This window comes from Notamacropus eugenii, chromosome 7 (genome assembly GCF_028372415.1).
Source record: "Notamacropus eugenii isolate mMacEug1 chromosome 7, mMacEug1.pri_v2, whole genome shotgun sequence".
Taxonomy (NCBI): Eukaryota; Metazoa; Chordata; class Mammalia; order Diprotodontia; family Macropodidae; genus Notamacropus; species Notamacropus eugenii.
In genome coordinates, this window is record NC_092878.1 from 100,316,941 (window position 1) to 100,331,627 (window position 14,687).

Sequence of the window (14,687 nt, forward strand, 5' to 3'; positions counted from 1 at the left end):
TGTAACACTTGCTGTATTTTTTTCCTGCCCCCCATCCTCCCTTCCCAATCTCCTGCATTTCCCTCCATCCTCTGTCTCCCCACCGGTTCCTCTCCCCCTTCTGGTCCTTCTCGTCGCGGTCCTCCTCCTACCCCTCCCCCTTTTCTCCTTTGAATTTGGCAAAGTGCTGCGGTGCTGCCGGGATACTGAGAGCAGAGGAAGCGCCCGAGCCGAGAGCTTTGGGTAAGTGCTGCGCTGTGCTCTTTTCTGGGGTCCTAGTGCCCGGGCAGAGGCAGTGGGGGAGGGGAAGCGTCTCCGCAGCCGCTGCCACCGCCACCGCTTCTGCTCAGCGCCTGCTAGCTGAGCGCTTCGAAGAAAGGGGCTCCCATCCTCTCCCCTTTCCCCGGAGCAAGGCTGGAGAGCGCAAGTTGTCAAAGCCGCTAGGTTAAAGAGGGAGGACTTCCCATACCTGCCTCTTTCTGGGCTTTCTTTCCCAAGCTAGGTCCCCTGTTGGCGTGCTTGCACTCTCCTGTTCCGCTACCGCTCGATCTGCTCTCAGGTGGGAACTTTACCTGGCGGTTCTGGCTTGGATGCCCTGCTCGGCATTAGACTTCTGTCTAGGAGGCTAGACCCGGCAGCTGTGGGGGGAGGGTGTCTGTCCCAACAAGCTCGATGTTTAATGAGAGCTACTTTTTCTGATCTTACTCATTTCCCTTCAGCCAACACACACATGCATACGCACACCCCTATTTTTCATTACGGTGCTACTGTTGATTCATCCAGGTCTGTTCTGGAAGTATCGTACTGGGCTTCTTGGATACGTGAAACATATCCAAGGCTGTCCAAAGGCTGTCAGCTGTTTCCAGGGAACGTACCGAACATGCTTCCCAAACTGCCAAGGAAGCCAAGTTGGAAAGGGGTGGAGGTATCAGAAGTGGCAATTCCTGGGTGAAACTTGATCCGGGAACTCCGTGAATTACTCCAGCAGCACCAAATAAACTGAGTTGACAATGGCTGTGTGTTTACAAATCCCTGTGTCAAAAGCCCGGTGTTTTATCTGCATCATATTTCCCTCCAGCAAATTAGAATGGGCTTTAGTTAGAAGATTCTTTTCTCTTGATCATACTTCAACTCAGTAAGTTGTGTGGGTTGAGCACCTATTACTTTCTGTCAGGTAGATGTGTTGGTGACTTCCAGACTATTTTATTCCACCGTGAGTGAAGAACTGAAAAAAAAAAAAATCTTCACATTCTAAAAGCAAACTCATTTCTTTTATAAAGTCATTAGAGAATGTTTTGAAGATAAATACAAGTACTGAGGCACTTTTATTTTGTAGTGGAGTGAGAGTGGAAGCTGTTGTCCTAGGTTGACTTGTGGAACATTCTTACAGAACTCTAACTGATCTCTGTGGATAAGATTGTCTCTTCATAACACTATATTTCTTCTCTTCTGACAGTGTATGTGTCAGACATTTGTAGACACTGGCAGAATCCACTGGGTGGTCTTTTTCACTAGAATTTATGTTCAAGTATTACTTTTCCCTTCTATTACCAAAGAAAAAGACCTGATTAGGACTGAATCTTTTAGAAGACTCCAGTTATTTTTTTTTAATCGAATATCGTAACTCTAAAAGAGTTCTAAATTTAAGGATGGTTCGTTTTATTATTTTAGTAACTTTGTCTAGAAGCATTGTAGCTTTCCTTGCCCACCTGGGGATATTAAGTATTTATGGTCTGTGTAGTGAATGAGGACTTCGAGTTTCTATACTTCTAATTTAATAACTAGTTAAATTGGTTTAAAAAGCATTGTCTTTTAAATATACTAAGACTTGTCCACCCTTCATTAAAATTTTAATTATATAAATTTTCCTGCCCTATATCTCTTAATACAATCTCTTCTGTGAGCTTTCCAAGTTCCAAATTAGTGATTCGAGATGCAAAGAAAATATTCAATCCGTCCTGTTACAATGAAAATAGTCCAGTAACAACACTTGTCTCACCAAATATTGTAAATATCTGTTTGTGGGTTAAAAGTCACTTGTAAATTTTACAAAGAATCTTTAAATTCATTTAAGTAACTGAACATATATTGCATTAATTTATGACAATGTATTTCCAAGATTGTGTTCTTTTCTTATTGAGTAGACATTAAAAGCCTTGTTTCATTCCTATGTAAAATTTTAATTCTAGGATAATCAGTGCAAAATTATACATGAAATATATTAAGCATTTTAAGTACCCAAAATAGTTCACTGGAAAGTGAGGAATATGAAACTTAAATGTTTGTATTATTCAGGTTTCGAAAGACAAATCAATTTCTCTGCTGATAGCTATGGAACATAATACAGTTACAATTGGGGAGCAGTATGTCTATCCTGTATCAGTACTCACTATTTAGGAGAAACTGCATTATTTTGGGACCCTTCTGGGGACTGCAGATTTTTTTTTTTAAAGTAAAGGACCCAAACAGAAGAGTAATTATTCTTAAAATTTGTATTAATGCTACATGGTTATTTATTTTTTGAAGATGTGTAATGTCAAGCAAGCTATTACTCTGAGTAAATTATATAGGTTTCTCCTGTCATGATTTTAAGGGTGTGGCAACAGGGTAGCTGTTGAGGAAAGTGAACTTTTTTTCTGTGTAAAAACTAAAATAAGGTTTTAGGAAGAATAGGAGAATCTCCCTAAATAGAGTAAGTAGTTTAACATTTGTTTGAAAAGGAAACTCAGATTAGCATTCATAATCCAGTTAGCAAGTTCAAACTAGTCTTTCAGCTAAGCTCTTTGAGCCAGTAGTAATTATCCTCTCTGCAAACAGTCAAGCAAATAGCATATAAGAGAGGAGGATGTAGTTATAATTAGGAGCCAAATTAAATATCTGAAATATTAGAACATCTTAGAATTGGATGTAAAGAGAATATTATTACTGCAGTTTGTATAAAAGTGTAGTTAGAAATACTGAAGTGTGTTTGTAGCATATTGTATTACAAAGCTTTACTTAGGAGAAAAGTTTGAGACCAGCAGCATCATAAAGCCCAAATATGTTAGCTTATTAGCATTTATTCTGGTTGTATCAGGGATATATATTTCCTTTTTTTAAATTGTCTTTACCCTTTGAAAGAATTGTATGATTTCTAAAAATACAACTTTCCAGCACTGTAGTTCTATGGATCATGGCATAGAGCAGTAACAATAAATTGCTTTTCCTTTCCCTTTATCTGAGGCAGGTGTGGAAGTCAGTTGTACATGAAGATATGCAGTGAAACCTATTAGCATGGAAATTCATACTCTGCTTATCATCTTATGTGCTTTTATTAGATAATTTAAAAAGCATTAAGAGTTCATTTTGACTCAGAACTCACTTTAACTTGCTTTAAAGTTGATAACATTATGAACGAACACTGATAATCTCTCTTGTCCTTGGAAAAACATGTATTCCTTCCTGAAATCATTCTTCAAATTCAGTGCTCTTAGATGCTTGCTAAACCTGAACGCTTTTTCTTGGAGAGAAGTCTCTTCACATAAGCATTCAGAATTTTGAAAAAAAAATATTTTAAAAAGAATAACTCAGTGGTATAATGTTGTAAAAGTTTTTATGAGCCATATCAAAAAATCATTTGAGAAAATGTTCCATAATTTTAAGCAAGCAAACAAATATTTGGAAGTTTGGGGAATGTCTGAGCTTTCAACAGTCCTGGTTTTTAGAATTTGCCTTAGAAAAGCTTTCTTAGTTCTAAAACTGATTAATTGATGTGTCTTATAAAACCTGATTTATTCCATACTTTTTTCATACCAAGCATCACCATTATGAAGCTCTCCTTCTAATTGAGATTAATGTTTCTGAGCAAAGAAGTGGTTTGGAGGGCTGCATTCATTTTGAGTGCTGTTGTAATCAATTTTAGATACAGCATTCCACAATGGATCAGTCTGCATCCAAACCTGCCTTATTATGTAGAATTAACTTGTTGGTGATTGATAGTAATACCTCACCATCTTGAGAAGTCATTTGTTTCAAAACAATTGTTAGATCATGTTAGAATTTTAGAATGCTGGGTCTCATGCTTAATACATACTTTGGGAGATCCAATTAGAACTTTACACAAGAGTTGTGTGAAGTAAAGGTTTTACATGAAAAGGTAATTCATTAATATATTTTAAATGAAAGAACTTGTTTCTATATATAAAAGACTTCTTAGGTTATCTCTTCTTACCTACCAAAGGACTGTGTGAATCATAACTATTTTTTAATTTTTTAATATAATTACATCAACCCTTAAGTTGAAAATTGTAGAAACTCCTAGAATTGTAGATATAAATCTCATGCTTTTGTTATAAGTTTACTTTATAAGATGCTAGATGCAATCCTGACAAAGAAAAAAAGCAAGTCCATGTGGAGGTAAATCTGTACCCTCTTCTGAAACTGGAAAGATAGTGGATATTATCATTCCTACTGTGATATTTGCATTTGTTTCTTATTTGTACATTATCTGACATGGATTTATCAGCCTTTTATGCTATTCTGGAAAACCATGCTAAGATTTTCTTGATCTCTTGTTAATATTGCACTGCTTAGTGTGATACATACTTGCAGTTCAAATAATTTGAGGTATTAAGAACACAGAAGGCAAGATTAAAATAGGTAAATAGTGTTAGATAGCCAGAGTATGTGAAGCTTTTTTTTAAGAGGTAGTTTTCTGTTTTTATGGTACATGTTAAGTTCCTACTGTGACGTTTTTCTTTATACTTAGGTCTAAAACTTGGCAGGATCTCAGTTTTTGCTTATATTTTAATCTGCTTCTCTGTAAGATAGGATATTTACATTAAATATTTTGGTAGCCTTTCAGATTGAAATAATGAATTCAGAATAATTTTAAACACCTGAAGTAAGCTATTAGAGACATATTAAAAGATTTTACCTAGATAAACTTTTGAATATAAAATATCAACACATAATAACATGTCCTCTCTAATGGAAAACTACCACTCAGGAAATACTCCTCAATCCTGAAATGTCTATTTCAGTCTTGATTGCTTTAAAATATTTTTCACAGATTAATCTATAAGATTGGTTTAAATGATCTAGATGTCTGGGTAATTTTAAAATTTATGCCTTAATTGTAAACAATATCATTTTACCTAGTCCTTTCAATATAATGGATTTCCTATCCATCTTGAAATATGTTTAGTTGATCATAAAATGCCATTGTATTAGAAAATTATTTTTAAAAAAATATTATAAGAAACTAAAAACTAGGTGTTTCTGAATTGGAGCTAGAAGACTTCCCTCCTGCTGTTACAAAAAGACTTTAGAAAAGGCCAAGCTATGTAACACTGACTTTTCAGACAAGTAAGTGATAGGTGGCACTCTTAACTCTGAATTATTTGGTTCCACTGAGATAACACATTCTTTTAATATATTTAGTGCATTTATATTCCTGTGGAATATGTATCTATTATATAACATTATGATCACAAATTATTTTATTATATCCTTTATTATATATAATATATTACATATATTATATATTATATTCTTTATTATATACGTGTGCAAGGTCTTTGATGGGGGCTTTTCCAGAACTATGACTTTCTACTGTCTCTGTATTTTTCCATATTCCCTCTTTTACACTGTAAGATAAAATTGAATTTTACCTCCTTATGTTGAACTGCTTTGAGAATTCCAGCTCCCAGATTTCATTTTATTTAGAAATACTCTCATTCATCTATTCATATTAGAATATGCTAAATGCATTGTATGATAAAACTGTTAATACAGAGTTAATTACCTGTGTTCTAGAATTACCTTAGTATATGAGACATTTTTATTGTTATCTTGATGTATTTAGGGGACATGACTTGAAGGACCTGTCAACAATCTACATTTAATTAACAATGACATGGGTCTACTGTGTCTCTGGATGAAAATTTTAAATGGTAGAGTTACATCTTTTATGAGTGGAAGTCCTTTGAACTCATTTTGTATTTCCACAAATAGTGTGTTTCAGTAACAGATGCTCTGCAAATTTAATCATGGACGTTTACTGTGTAAGTATGAAGCAAAGTTTAGTCTACTTTTAAACATGACTTATTAATAGATGGGCTATTAATTGGTACAATAGAAGAAAACTAGCAATATTAGTTTTCCATATTAAATCAAAATGTTCAAAATAATCCATTTGCTTCTCTCCGATAGATGGAAAAGTAAATATTTCAAGAAGTCTGTACCCTTAAAATGCTAAGTGCATACATGGCCTTTCTGAGTATAGGTCTAAATTCAAGGAATTTGATATTTTTGTATGGAGAATTGTGCATGTGTGTGTGTGTGTGTGTGTGTGTGTGTGTGTGTGTGCGCGCATGTGAGCACATGTGTATATATATACCTCCCTCTCAGGTTTATTTCCTAAGATCATTTGTTTTGTAACTTAAAGAGATCATTGATCTGTGAAGATTTGACTCTTTCACAATGAAACTTAATAATTTCACTATTTCTTCAATATCATAATTTCATTTGCTGAAATCCATTTCCCAGTCTCTTTTCAGATTGTCATACCTTTGAAATTATCATTTTTAAAGGACTGTTCTTTAGGCAACATCGTAAGTGTCTCCAAATGAGAGGCTAATCATAATTTGCTATAAAAAGAAATACTTTACCCTTTATTAGAACTTGTTACTATAATTTCAGTGAAGTGAAACTCCCCTAAGTTCTTATAATTGAAATTGTTGACCCGGTGTCAGCATAAAGAGATGTCTCTTGGATAATAGGGGCGTTTCCAAAGGAGAGGTACTTTCTCAGGAACCACCACAGCAATCTCCATTGTGTTCCAGGATGTTACTCCTATACTGGAATGACATCTAATGAGAGCTAGTATTCCTGGACTCCTTGTTTAAAGGTAGGTTATGGAGATACTAAAAGAATTATTAATTTACTTTAGTTCCATTTACCAAAATAAAATTTATTATATTCTTTGTAATGGGATGACTGCCTGCATGATGTATATGAATATTGGACATGCTTAATATAAATTAGATTACTTTAGTAAAATGTGAAACAAACATCTTGATTGACCTCAGTCTTTATAAGTATATATTACCAAGTATTATTCAACCTAATTCTCTGAATAATTAAAATTAGTAGTTAAATTTCTTTTCCAGATATTAATTAAAGAAATTGGCAAAGGGATGATTGTTTTAAATAGCAATGAAATAAATGCACTAGGTTTTTTTTTTATTTTTAAACAGTTGTTGAAAGAAAAGTAATATATTTTATTATTTTACTGACGATCTTAATGTTCTTACAAGTTTAGTAATAGCCTTTCAGAACTTAAATTCCTGAAGACTATGTTTACAATACTTTTTTTCTTGATGTGAATTAAAAAAAAACAAATGCCAAAATTTTAAAAGAAATTAGTATCATGTTATGTTTTTCAATATAAGCTAGATGAACAAACATGAAAATGTGCTAGAAATAATTAGACTTCACAATCCATTTTCTTTCATTTTTAAATTTGGTTTTGAGACAAGGTGAGAATGATAAGGGTAGGGAATTTTAAAATGTTAAGGATAATTAAACAAATGATCTGGGTAAAAAACATAATTTAACTAGAGATCTAGATAAATATTCCTTATAAGTGGATATCCATATTAAATAAGTTTATTTAAAGTTTTAGCATGAAGAAATCTGCTCATTCTTTTTACTATCACAATATTATGATGATCTCTCTTCTAATTTAAAGTACCAAACTTAATTGGAAGGTGATGTTTATGTTAGATGTTCAGTAGTCTCCATAAAATAACTGAAATTCACTTATTGTCATACGCCACAATATTATCACATAATACACATAAAGAATTAAAAATTATTTTGAAAATGTTGAGCTTCTTATTCAGGAGGAGAAAAAGTATATATGTTCATTGCTCCAAAAAAGTGTTAGATAATTCTACTTCAAATTTTAATGAAAGCATCAGACCTGCCAAATAGAGACTAATTATGCTCTCTCTCAAATATTACAAGAAGCAAGATTTTTCCCATGTAATGCATTCACAATCAGTATTATTGCTTAATTTCTAACTTATGCATGTGTTTTTCTGCTAAGGAAATAGCTGTATTTTTTAAGGCTTTTATTTAACCTACAATTGAAGTTAACTATCTAGAGTGTGAACTTTGAAATCCAAATTATTCAAGTCTTACTGTTCTCTTAGATTCAGCTTTTAATATTTGGCTTCAATATTCATTGAAATGTTGTGCCAAAATTCTCACTTGCAATATAATAAATTTAATTTTCATGACACAGTTAAGGTATTAAGCGAGAAAAGATGCTTAGTTCTAGAATGACTTCCCAGTTTTCCTATACAGCTTGCCATGCCAAATATCAACAGTGATCTGCTATATTTTATTATAATTTTATTTTTACAAGGAATACTTTGCTAATGTTCACTTTTATTGAGCATTCTCTGAAAGAGAAGACTATAGCACCCCTAAATGTTGAAAAAACAGACTGGTAAGCTATCTTTGTCCACAGGTAAGATTACTTTTTCAGTTACTATGAGTTAATAGAACAAAATAAAAGGGAATAAAAAATATAGTTAAGTAAAATATATTATGTAGGCTTCATACCTTATATTTTAATTATAGAATATTCTAATGCATCAGTCACTTAGTGAAGAAAAATATATAAAGCTATTACACCTTATTTTCCAAATGCAAATGCATTTGACACTTATCATCAAAATTTGAGTTATTTTACATATCCTGAAAAAAATTTAGCTTATTAATAGAATTTATATTGTAGAATTTAATTAAATTTACCATATAGTAGTACTTCTTATACAATAAAACACCCTTTCTCAGTTTTTTCAAGTTTATTAATCTTTTGCTACAGATATGAAAAGGTAAATATGATTTATTTCAGAACATTTACCTGTCACTGGTCTTTTGTTTATTTCTGCGAGTCAGTTAACTACTTTAATTTATGTATTTAATATTGTTGAAAATTGTATTCTGAGTATTTTAATTGTTAAGTAAAAAACAAAGGAAAATTTGAACATAATTTATAAATTTAAAAGAAAAGAATTGCAAAGATCAGGTAGGTCAGGTTTTCTAAATGAGACAGGAATTGTATAGCTTACTATCTTGAAATGTGGTATCACTGTTACATATGTGTATGTAACATCTTCATAGATGAACAAATAGTTAATTCTGTCCCTAAAGGATAGTATTGTCAGTGTTTGGGTAAAGTCATCAATGAATCATGACAAGCAAATGGATTTTTAAAATAGATATAAATTTTAAAAACATCTTCCTTTGATTAGTGTTTAATTAAGACAATTCCAATAAAGCTGTAGGGTTTACACTTGCATTTCCCACATATAATATGACATCAATCACAAAGGCAAGTCCTCATTAAATAAAAAAGTGGCTGAACCTTAATATCTCTCTGATGTTTTACATAAACTTCTGCTTATTCAAATGAAAGTTTTTTGGTTATTTAATACTAGTGTTTAATATCATGTAACAAATCAGAAGTTTGAAAGAAATGGTAAAACAATTCTTATAAGTTGCTATCAGCTAATTTCTTCACTCATTACCTGAAAAAAATAATTTAACTACACTATATTGCAAGTGAGAATTTTGGCACTGTATTTCAATCAATAATGAATCGAAATAACCATAAGCAAGAACATTTGTGTGATTTACTTAAGTACAGATTACTAGTAAATGAGAAATTTAATTTTAGCCATGTATTTAAGATAGAAAATTTGTATTGATACCCCTTGAGCTTGTAAAGGATCATATTTCACTTAGAAAGTCTTTAGTATAGCAATGAAGACAAACTTTTAAAAAGTCTACAGGGTCAAGAAAATCCTGGCATTTTAATTGTATGCTAAGGTTTCTTTCATGAATTGTTGCTTTAAAAATGATGCCGCATTCTTCTTCAGTTATCCCTCAAACTCAGTTTTGATTCTGGATTATGAACTCACAGTCTGCATTATTCCCTAAGAAAGTGTCTTAAAACTTTCTTGGTGTGGTTCTAGTTCTTTTATGATTAGGAAGCTCTGGCATAAGTGGTTAATTTAGATGAGAGAGTGTTACATAGTTTTTAAGTCCTTGTTATTACTTTTAAAGGAATATCCCATAGGGAATAGGAAGCCTTGTGGATAAGCTGCTGCTCTTTGATGAAGGATTATTCATTCCTCCCTAAATCTGTGATCCCAGGATCCATTGCAAAATAGTTTCGTTTTGTCTTTTAAAAACAAATCAAGTAGCACTAGATTAACAAGGCCATGGTTTCGTTATTTTTTGAATTGATAGTTCCATTTTACAAATCTAATGTTTATTAAAGAACTGAAGTCTAAATTTACTTTTTGGTCATTAATAGGTTCCACTTCTAAAATTCAAAGCTTAAAACATTGATAGATAAGGAAGTCAGGAAAGTTCTTCAAACACTTTTACATTTCTGCCTGATGACTAGTGAATTGATTATTGCTGGAGCACTCAGTCCTTTAAGTGGTTTGCCTACTCAGTAAAAAGTCTTAGTGTATGTGGACTGATGGAAGTTTTTTGCCATCTTTTCCTTCATTAGTAATATTGAAAGCTTCCTGAGACAGAAATGTAATGTGATGTTAAAAAATGAAGATATCTCATGTATGTGAGCGAGTTAATTTTCTTCGAAATATCTGATAGTGAGAACATTAAACATATCTTTTTTAATCAAATAACATTATGACACATGATTATTTTCAATTTTTATTAATGAACAGTTACCTGCATAGAGGACATAAAAGTGCATCATGTTGCTCTAAAACCTGTCACTGGATATCGAAAAGTTATGAGGAATTATATAAAGGAGCACATGGTCAGTTCTCTAGATTTAGAGTACCATTATATGCAGCCAAAGTCTTTCATTTTGTCACGATTAACAAAGTATGAAAAAAACATTTTTAAGGAATACTTTTATTCGTGACTAAATCAATTTTGCATGCAAAATGTGGTCAATGGAACAGAATGAAACTTTTATTGAAGATTACTCAAATTATTAAAATGTAAGCTAATTATTATTCTTTTCATATTAAACAAATTATTTGTTAACTGGCTAATATTTGTCAAGTCCTCTCCCCTTATTATGAAAGCAAAATGATGATTTTGATATTTAGCAAATATTGAGTCCTTGATACCCATCAAATATTCTAATCATCTTGAGGAAACATTACTGAAATGATCAGAATGAATATCAATGAATTTTTTACACACACAAAACATTATCCTGCTATTGTTATGCATGATGAAAGAAGAGTAACCTCTAAAACTGTCATTTGCAAGCAACTTTATGTTCAAAGTTAATAGGGTGGATCACTATGTGCATGTTTATATATATATATATATATGTATATATTACTTACATATTTAACATAAAAGTAATATGGGTTTGAGAAAATATACTCTTCTTAAGTAGTAGATTCAATATATTTATTCTTAGAAAACTTTAAGATTAGCATACTAAATATTGTAATTTTCATAACCGCTTTACACTAAACAATTTAAATTTAGTTACAATTAGATTTGGGGGTTTTTTTAATGATACAAATAAATATGACCTTTAGAAGTAGTGAAATCAGTTAGAAACTAGCTTAGAAATCACAAATTTTGATGCATTTTACAAGATTCTTAAAGGAAAATCTAGTGCCTTTGGATATGGGTTTAAATAGTATTGTCAAAATAGCTAATATATTACAAGAAAATCTTAGAGAATAAAATACAGATTGGCATACTTCTTAAAATAACTTTCCTATGGGTCATATTTGTGCAAGAAAGTACATATAAAAAGTTTTTTTTTCAATCTAGTTTATGCGATCTTTGTATTTAATTTGGGTTATGGGTAATACAGATTAAGGATTTTGAAGGAGAGTTTTCTTTTCCCCTCATCTTTCATCAGCTTTACAATCCGTCCCTTCATTATTCTAAGCCACTATCACATTTTAATCTTTCCCTTCTCCACAGCTGGCTGAGGATTTCTCTTCAATTGTAATTACAAGTTCATGTATTTTGTGCAGACCACTTCCTATATGTCCTACTTAATGAGGGTTAAAGGAGAGCTTGGCTGTGCCAGGCAGACATCAATGGGATGTACTATTTGTTTCTTAAATAATGATTTATCTACAGCCTTCAGGAAATATCATTTGAAAGTTAAAAACCGCATGCAAGTGCTCTATGCCTTAAATTTAATTGCCATTAAGCAAGAAAACACGTTGCTTCCCCATTGGCGAAGTAAAATGTACTTTGTAATAAAATACCATCAAACACAGTGAATCTCACATATTCATAAAGACTTTTCTAAAAACCTAGACAGGAAAGATTTTTTTAAACAAAGACATAAATTATTATTACTTTCCACTATACAGAGAAGACCATTTTGGTAAAAGTCAAAAGAGGGGAAAGAAAGAAAGAAAAAGAAAAAAGAGAGAGAAAGAAAGAAAGGAAGGAAGGAAGGAAGGAAGGAAGGAAGGAAGGAAGGAAGGAAGGAAGGAAGGAAGGAAGGAAGGAAGGAAGAAAGGAAGGAAGAGAGAGAGAGAGAGAAAGAAAGAAAGGAAGGAAGGAAGGAAGGAAGGAAGGAAGGAAGGAAGGAAGGAAGGAAGGAAGGAAGGAAGGAAGGAAGGAAGGAAGAAAGAAAGAAGGAAAGAAAGAAAGAAAGAAAAAGAAAGAAAGAAAGAAAGAAAGAAAGGAAGAAAGGTACAACACTGAAATAATCAGCATCTTCCCTGATTAATCCCTTGTATTTAGACTGATGGGCTTAGCATAGGTGATGGTGGGCAATGCATAGTCACTTAATAAATACCCAGTGATGCTTTAATGATAGAATATAAAAAACAAATATAGCATCCTGGAGAAAGTTCCAATTCCATTATATTGCCACAGAAATATAGCAGGGCAGAATTAGAAACTTTATCCAGCTTCAGTAATTTAAAATTTGTACCATTGAAAAAGAAAAACTTGGATTTCTATTTATTTAACTTTTAAATTTTTCTAGTTTTTCCTTCCTTATTTGGGTTCATGCTTCACTTGCATTATGTTTGGTGTTTTCTGTTATTGCCACACTTGAACTGAAACTCTTAGGAATGGATTCATATTTTCCCGTACTTTAGGAAACATAAGACAAACACTGACCTAATGGTGTATCCACTACATAGATGTCAAAGATGATAGAACATTCTTTTGTTTCCATTCTCCTCTTCTTAAAGGACCTAGGATAATTTTAATGAATACTTGTTTGAAAGAATCTCTTTCGGGAACTTAAATGAAGGATTTCTGAAGGAGAGAGGTATAAATTGAGGATGTAACAGATATTGGAAGTCTTCTTGATCCATTATGTAGATGGGAAGGATTTAGGGAAAAAATGCTGATGGAAAAGACTTATCAGGCAGTGGGTATGCTGTGCATATGTGTCAAATATGAAAGAAAAAAATATCCCTTAAGTAGAACAATGCAGTGATAGTTGAGAGTTTTTGTCGCCAATGATGAATTTAGAAAGGCAGTTTGGAATGAGATTGTATGGGAGGGCTTAAACCAGTAAAGGAGCAGTAGGAATAGATGTGAGAGATATTGCAGCAGCTGGAATGACAGGACCTAGTGATTTTGAAAATAGATATTCTGGTGTTTCAACACTGAGTGATTGATAGGAGGGCAGTGTCATTGACAGAAACACTGGAGTAAGAAAGAAGAGACTATCTGAGGGAGAAATAATGAGCTTAGTTTTAGACATAGTTCAAAGGATCATAGCTGGAAGAGACCTTAGAAGTTATATTCCACCCCCTTCATTGTACAGATGAAGAAACTGAGCCCAAGAGAGGTTTAGCGTGTGTCTGGAGTAAAGCAGATAATAAGTGTCAAAAGTGGGATTTGAACATAGGTCTTCCTTATTGCAAAATCAGTTCTTTATCCACTGTACCACATATTATACTTGAAATTCTATTAGGACATCGAGGTAGAGATCATATTTAGTACACAGTTGAAGCTATGGGTGGCAGAAGCATAATATAGTGGATAGAGTGCCAGGCTTGAACTCATTTTTGTGAGTTCAGATCTGACCTCAGACATTTATCTAGCGATCTGACCCTGGGCAAGTCACTTAGCCCTGTTTGCCACAGTTTCTTCATCTGTCAAAGAAGCTAGAGAAGAAAATGGCAAAGCACCCCAGTATCTTTACCAAAAAAATCCCAAATGAGGTCACACAGAGTTGTATGTGACTGAAAATAACTGAATAACAATAATTGAAGGTATAGATATGATGCTTCAAGGAGAGGCTGTGCTAGAAATATGGATGTAAGAGTCATCTGCACAGAGATGTGAACGTAGGAAACTACCAAATATCCAAGAAGAGAGACCTAGGAAACATCAACATGAGTAGAATAGAATGAAGAAGATACATCAGTGAAGAAGACAGAGAAGAAAATGTCAGAAAAGTAGGTAAGAACCATGAAAGTTCAATGTTAGAGGATCCAAGGGAGGAGAAAATTTCCAAAGAAAAAGGATGGTCAACAGTGTCAGATTAACAAGAGGATGAGAAATGGGAAAAAGCAGGGGAAGGCTTTAGATTTGGTTCTTATAAGGTCACTATTGACTTGGGTGAGAATAGTTTCATTAAAATGGTAGTAGAAGGTGGACTGGTAGCGTGGGTGAATAGGAAGTAAAGGTATTCATTGTAGGACTTTTTTTTT

At 32.8% G+C, this 14,687-nt stretch overlaps 1 protein-coding gene across 5 annotated transcripts in view; it reads left to right on the top strand.

The window, feature by feature from the left end:
- TENM3 (teneurin transmembrane protein 3) overlaps nucleotides 1-14,687 on the top strand; it is a 3,393,579-nt gene that overhangs the window by 2,566,522 nt on the left and 812,370 nt on the right. The window contains exon 1 of one of the 5 annotated variants that reach the window (XM_072622673.1): nucleotides 7-222. The exons of the other annotated variants lie outside the window; for them this stretch is intronic. The gene's annotated coding sequence lies outside the window, so the exon portion shown is untranslated. Of the gene's footprint in view, nucleotides 1-6; nucleotides 223-14,687 lie in introns of those variants that run through there. 5 annotated transcript variants of the gene reach the window in all.